We start from the raw sequence: 7,974 nt of genomic DNA on the forward strand, positions 1-7,974 counted from the left end.
GTGTGTGATGCTGTGCGTGTGATGCGTGAGAGCGAGAGCAAAAGTACAGGAGACCTCATTGGCAAGTTATAGCCGTCATAAGATCGTGCTTTAATCAAATCAAAAAAACTTATTAGTCGAGTACAAGATTAGCAGATGTTAAAGCAGGTGCAGTGAAATGCTTGTGTTTCTAGCTCCGGCAGGCAGTTAAATGGCACAATACTGATACACAAATTGAAATGCCCAAGATCTCTCTCTCTCTCTCTCTCTCTCTCGCTCTCTCTCTCCATTAAGCCAGTGCCTGGCAGATCTGTCCAGACAGCGGTGAGGAAAACGAGAACTAAATTAAATTTAACGGCAATTTAAAAAGATGGCAGAGGAAGAGTGAGCCTTATCAAGGATGAAGCTTTATCCCCTTCTTTCTCCCCCCTCTTTTTCTTCCCTCTTTCAACTTTCACAGACCTACTAAATCTGAAGATATTGCCTTTTTACGGTGGAGGTAGTGAGTGTGTGAGTGTGTGTGGGTGCGTGTGCGTGTGCATGTGTGTGTGTGTGTGTGCATGAGTGTGTGTTCACGGGTGCATGTGTCTGTACTTGCATGCACGTTTATGTGTGTGCATGACACTCTTCACTCACCGATACTGTTGTGGCGGTGAGGGTGGGTGTGTTGTTGTCGTTGCCGGGCTGTTCGCTGTGTGTCTGTGTGGCTGCGTACAGCGTTAGGGCGTGCTCAGCCACTGCGCTCTGCCCTGTGTAGTCTGCCGGCGGGTGGGGGTGAGGAGGGTGGGGGGCGGTGTACTCCGCTGGGATACCATTCTGGGGGGGAGGGGGGTACTGGGCTGGTGGGTAGGGCTGGGCCATCGCTTCAGGGGGGGCTGGTGCCTCTTGGTTACCCTGAAGAGAGAGAGGCGGAGAGAGAGAGGAAAAGGGAAAGAGAATGGTTCATCATTATCGGCCAAGCAGTATACAAAGCTGAGTACACACTAAGAAAAGAGAGTTCCTCAAGGGTTCTTTGGGAAGGGTGATGGTTCTATGTGGAACCATACTGAACCAAATAACCTTTTGAGCCCTTCAATTGTTCTTTGCAGTTGAGAATATGATTCTTTCCTCTTTTAGTGATAATTAAAATGTAGGGGCAGCAGCGGGTGATTTGCTGACATCTGTTTTTGTGAAACTGTGAGTGAGAGTGTCATTCCAGTTGATCTAATGTGTTGTGTTCTGATATTACGTTAGATATGACTATGGCCAGTGACAGTGTCTTGTGAAAGACTGACATATGGCCTTGTGTCAATTGAGAAGTGACATCTAAGTCAGTGGTTATCAAACCTCTCCTAGCACACCTGATTCAACTTGACAATTAACACAATAATAACATGTAGGGACTTTAAACAATACAATATGGCTGACCAGAATGAAAAACCTGTATGGTTCTTCAAAAGGATCTACAAAGAACCTATTTATAGAACCATTGTCCATAAAGATTCTATAAAGAACCATAAGAAAGAGTTCTACATAGCCCCCAAAAGGGTTGTAACCATAGCAGAACCCTTTTTTGGTGCTATCTAGCATATTTTATTAATGGTTCTTTATAGGACCGTAGGAAAGACTGTAGTTCTACTGTATATAGCACCAAAAAGGGATCCACTATGGTGAAAAGTCAAAGAACCCTTATTTGGCACTATATAGAACACATTATTGTGTGAGTACCATTTAAAATAAGAGACCACACGTGATTTCCCAACCCTGTCCTCAGGGACCAACAGGGCCACGTTCAGTAGCCAAACGTTGTTGAACGTTGCAGAAAGAAATGTCACCAATAGAGAGGACGTGATTCGTTATTATTATACATGCCCTAGAGGCATGTTTGTTGCATATTTCTATCTGAACGTTCCAAAACGTTGGGTCCTGCTGAACACGCCCCAAATGTGGAGAGGCTTGGGAACTACTGCTACAGTGTGAGAGAGTGAAGAAACAGAAGGGTGGGAAAGGGAAGGAGGATGGGTCGAAACAGAGAGAGACACGAGACAAAAACTCAGTTTGGTCTGTCTATTTAAATTGAGTTAAATGATAACCCACGGTTTTGCAATAAAAACCCACAAGTGTTAAGAATGAGAAATGACACAAGCAATAAATGCCCTGTCTCTCTGTCCCTCAATAAAATGCCAGGAGAGAGATGCTCAAATCTAATCAACACACACAGCAGACAGACAGCAGTCACACACACACACACACTCACTCACACACAGTAGTAACACAGGGCAGACAAAATTGTGAAAGTAGCTGAAGAAATAGAGAAAATGTGTGTGTGTGTGATCCTCCATGGAGAGGGATATCCTATTAGCTCTCATGGAGGATAAGCAGGCTGTTTGATCATTACAAGACACACTGTTTATTTAGTGGAACATTGCTTGATAGACAGACACGCACACACACACACACGCTGGCCATCACTTAATATGGCTACCACCCGGTTACTCAACCCTGCACCTTAGAGGCTGCCGCCTTATGTACATAGACATGGAATCACTGGTCACTTTAATAACTAGTCACATTAATAATGTTAACCTACTGCTTTACTCATTCATATGTATATACACCGTATTCTGATCTACTGTATTTTAGTCAATGCCAGTCTGACATTGCGTCCTAATATTTATATATTTCTTAATTCCATTATTTTACTTTTAGATTTGTGTGTATTGTTGTGAATTGGTAGATATTATTGCACTGTTGGAGCTAGGAACACAAGCATTTTGCTACACCTGCAATAACATCTGCTAAATATGTGTATGTGACCAATAAAATGTGATTTGAACTATACATTCCCACACATTCTAAATGGGGGGTGGGGGGGTCTAAATGGCTCCCCTGAAAGAGACCGACCAAAGATCAATTAACTGATACATTTTGGATTTTAACCTTTGGTTTGAATTACAGGTTTTAATATATCTCAGCTCTCTTCACTGACATGGGAATTTCTTCCCTCAGCTTTTCAACCGCCCTACCTTACCAGACCACCCACAGCCTCTCGCTCTCTCTCTAACTCTATCTTTCTCTCTCACTGTCTTTCTCTTTCTTTCTCATCACTCACTCTTAGTGTTGACCAGTTCCTCTGTCTCTCTCTCTCACTCCCCCTGTGTGTGTCAGATAAATATCTTTATTTTTATCTCAGCTTCCTTCTCTCTCCTCTCCTCTCTCTCTCTCTCTCTTCCTAGAAGGTTATAGGTCCCATACACTGGAGGTTGGTGGTACCTTAATTGGGGAGGACAGGCTCGTGGTAATGGCTGTAGTGGACTTTCTGGAATGGCATCAAGTACAAACACATGGTTTCCATGGTTTCCATGTGTGTGATGCCATTCTATTGACACCTTTCCAGCCATTATTATGAGCCGTCCTCCCCTCAGCAATCTCCACATATATTGTATTATTAGTGTCTAAAAAAATCTGCCGTTTATCAATGATGATAGATACAGCACATCCCATTCGCCGTGAATTGTTTTTTATTTTATTTTGGGAAAAATGCTTAAACTTTTCAAAGAAAAGAAAAGAAAAGAAAAGAAAAGAAAAGGGCAAAACAAAGCGGAGAAAGAAAGTGTAAAATCGTAAAATCGATCAACATCAGACAACTTTTTACAGGTAAACCACAATTGAACCACAATTGAACTCAGCCTTTTTCAAAGGTTTCTGTGATCAATATAGTTATTGAGGTTTCCTATTCTTATGCATTGAGATGGATGATGTTTTAACCAAACGAAGCGTTTTGCCGATCAGTCACTTAGCTTCAGCTTTTGGCACCGATACTTTCTTCTGCAGCTTTTGCTCAATTGTTTATTGCCACAAACACCATCACCATCTGTGAAACAGCACAACTACAGAGAAGAGGAGCTGTGTAGGGCTCCATTAAATCCGTAGCACTGAAGATTCGCGCTTTAGCGCAATTGACATTTTAAGGCAATGTTCCAATGTTCGTGGAGCCTGCATTCACAGTAAAAGCTGCACATGTCTTCTCATTTAGAAATTACATTTCAATGGCGCTATAGCGCAGATCTTCAGTACTACGGATTGAATTGAGCCCTTGGTGATTTATGAGGACAAATACAATAAAATAAAATGTTGTCGGTCACATACACATATTTAGCAGATGTTGTTGCAGGTGGAAATGCTTGCAACAAGTAGTTTAAAAAAAAACTGTTATACATTTAAAATACATTTACAAATTGTAAAATTACAAAAGTGTGAGAAAAAACATTTAGGAAATGAGTAATTTGAACCTTCACTGAACATCTCTACTTACGTTCTGGGAATGCAGTGGTATCCTGACCATTTGCTGGGTACCTTATCAGAATTTGTATCTTGATGTTTTTCTCACCAATATAAAACAATGTCTTAAATAGGGTTATCTAAATAATGACAGCGTCTTAATGCCAGGAACCACAGGGTCATCTACATCTACAGAGATTTTTTGTTATTTGGTCCATTAATATTCGTTTTTTCATAAAGTTAACACAAAAATGTCATGAACTTCATGAATATGTATATTTTCTTTAGTTTATCATACTACCGTCCTCAAAATGTTAATGAATTTTAACCACTTTAAAATGGACATCAATAATTTAAAAGTTCACTACATTGAATTACTGTACACATAATTTCAAAAACCATTTCATAGACAATGTTACAAACTGTACTACATTTAGTAACTTACTTTGAAGAGATGGTGATTGGGTTTAAATAGGTTTTTGTCATTTTGTAGTCTTCATTCAGTGTACTTGTCTTTAACTGCCATTTCCCAAAAGTCAGACTCTTCCCAACTCATTATTCTCAGCTTCAGAAGCATTTGCATTCATTCACCAAATGTTGTGTAGTTATCCTTAGATAATGTATATTCTCCAGACTTGCCCAAAGGGAATTGTTGATATGTTCTACATTTTTATTCTATACAACATTATCTGTGGAAAAATGCGCCAAAAATGCATTTTACGTACATCTTTGGTATTTTACAGACAGAAAGATTTTTAAAAGTATTTATCCACAATCTTCTCTGGACAAGTCCAGTATACCAACATATTATGACGGACTTCATCCATTATTCAGAGAAATTGATTTGAGCGATATGCAAATATTTAATGAGCTTTGGCCTCATTTGCGTATTTGAATACAAAAAATTGTAATACAAAAAAAGTGTTATATTTGTGTCTACATTAAACTGGTAAAAGTTGATTGTGATATGATTAAGAGAAACATTTTACCCTATGTCATGCCTACGGTTTTCACCATAACGTTCCCATAACATCACCGTAATATTTCTACAATCTAATTACCCACACTCAGTTTTACATGTGCTCCAGTTGTTGACTGGAGAAGTGGCCTTGCACAGAAGGAGCTCATGAGAACATTCAGTGCAGAACATTGAGTGCTTGGTTAAGAAATGGCACTCAGCTCTGTATGTGAGAGCCGCAGTGAGAAATGGTTTGCGTCAAGTTTTCTTTTTAATAAACCTAAATCAGAAAAGCGATGTGTAATATATCTCACACTGCGCTGCTGCTGCACACACACACACGCACAATCACGGAGGCGCGCACACAGGCACGCATGCACGGCACACACAGACACGCGCACACGCTTGTATTTGAATGTTATTATTCTCCCCCAAAAATATAATAAATAAACAATGTCTTAAAATAAGGATTAATCTTAAAAAATAAATTAGACAGCTGTCTTATTGCCACGGCACGAAAGGAACGGGTAATTTTACATTACAGAGATTCTATTTTGTCTATGTTGGTCACAACTTGATTTCTATCAGTATTTAAATACAAAGTTATAAACAAAATGATATAGAATTCATGAATTACTTTACTAGTATATTTTCTTTGTAGTTATTTCATATTCACATATCGGGACCAACAGTGCCTGCGAAATTGTTAAAATAAATTTTTATGAGGGCACTTTAAAATGGACATCAATAATTTAAAGTTCACTACATTGATTACTGTACACAAATTTCAAAAACCATTTCATAGACAATGTTACAAACTGACTACATTTAGTAACTTACTTTGAAGAGATGGTGATTGGGTTTAAATAGGTTTTTGTCATTTTGTGTAGTCTTCATTCAGTGTACTTTGCTTTTAACTGCCATTTCCAAAAGTCAGACTCTTCCCAATCTCATTACTTATCTACGTTCAGAAGCATTTGCAGTTCATTCTACCAAAATAGTGTGTGTTCTACGCTTAATAGTAATGTAGTTTAATTCCTCAGACTTGCCCAAAGGAATTGTTGATATGTTCTACATTTTCTATCTATCACAACATTATTAGTGAAATATGCGCCAAAAATGCATTTTACGTACATCTTGGTATTTAATAAAACATTTATGTACAGAAAGCAATTCCTTAAAGTATTTGGCACAATCGTTCTTGGACAGTATGCACCAGATCAACATTTATGACGGACTTCATCCATTATTCAGAGAAATTGATTTGAGCGATATGCAAATATTTAATGAGCTTTGGCTCATTTGCGTATTGATAACAAAATTGTAATACAAAAAAAGTGTTTATTTTGTGTCTACATTAAACTGGTAAAAGTTGATTGTGATATGATTAAGAGAAACATTTTACCCTATGTCATGTCCTACGGTTTTCACCATAACGTTCCATAACATACCGTAATATTTACAATCTAATTACCCACATCAGTTTTACATGTGCTCCAGTTGTTGACTGGAGAAGTGGCTTGCACAGAAGGAGCTCATGAGAACATTCAGTGCAGAACATTGAGTGCTTGGTTAAGAAATGGCACTCAGCTCTGTATGTGAGAGCCGCAGTGAGAAATGGTTTGCGTCAAGTTTTTTTTAAATAAACTATCAGAAAAGCGATGTGTAATATATTCTCACTGCGCTGCTGCTGCACCACACACACGCACAATCACGGAGGCGCGCACACAGGCACGCATGCGGCACGACACACAGACAGCACGCGACACACCACCACCACACTACACAAACAACACACACAACACACACACACACACACACACACACACACACACACCACACACACACACACACACACACACACACACACACACACACACACACACACACACACACACCACACACACAAACAACACACAAACATTAAGCTACTGTCGCAGTATGAAACAGCTTCCTCTCCTACAAAAAGAGAGTGAAAAAAGAAGAATAGAAAGTGAAGGAGGGACAAAGGGAAGAGGAGAAGAGGAGAAATGAGAGAGGAATCAGGGAAATAGAGTAGGAGAAAATAGGAGAAATAAGATTTGGAATAAACAGAAAGAAGAAGAGAGACAGAGAGAGAGAGAGAGAGAAACAGAAGAGAGTCATATAGAGATAGAAAGAGAGGAGCGAAAAGAGAAAATGGGGGAGGAGAGAGAAGAAATGAGAAGAAAGAGAAAGACAGATGGAAGTTTCCTCTCTTCTCTCTACTGAACTTCAAAGTGACTGAGTAGGTGACGCACTAAACATCCCCGATTCTTGTTGACAAGTTGTGTTGGTAAATTATTTCTGTTATGAGCAAATCTACTATCCATCGATCCCTTCATCCCCCTGCCTCCTCCTCTCTCCTTTCCCGCTCTCTCTCTTCCTCAGTGAGCTGCAGTCTCAATCCTCCCTCATTGAGTTTATTACTCTGGATCAACAGACCATCATGTTACATGTCCTATTGACTCACACATACTATGTAGACAGCTAGATACACACTCACACAGACACTGAACACAAACTCTCTCTCTCTCTCTCTCCTCTCTTCCCCTCTTCTCTCCTCTCTCTCTCTCTCTCTTCTCCCTCTCTCCTCTCTCTCTCTCTCTCTCCGTCTCTCTCTCTCCCCTCTCTCTCTCATCATCTACTCCTTCCCTCTCAATCTCCGCCCGTCTCTATTGTCTCTCTCATCTCTCTCTCCTCTCTCAGTCACTGGCAACATGCATCTCATCCCCGATGCATCTGCTAATTACTCTCCA

At 39.8% G+C, this 7,974-nt stretch overlaps 1 pseudogene; it reads right to left on the reverse strand.

The window, feature by feature from the left end:
- LOC111977964 (RNA binding protein fox-1 homolog 3-like) overlaps positions 1-7,974 on the reverse strand; it is a 736,610-nt pseudogene that overhangs the window by 70,763 nt on the left and 657,873 nt on the right.

The sequence above is a fragment of the Salvelinus sp. IW2-2015 genome, linkage group LG18 (genome assembly GCF_002910315.2).
Source record: "Salvelinus sp. IW2-2015 linkage group LG18, ASM291031v2, whole genome shotgun sequence".
NCBI lineage: Eukaryota > Metazoa > Chordata > Actinopteri > Salmoniformes > Salmonidae > Salvelinus > Salvelinus sp. IW2-2015.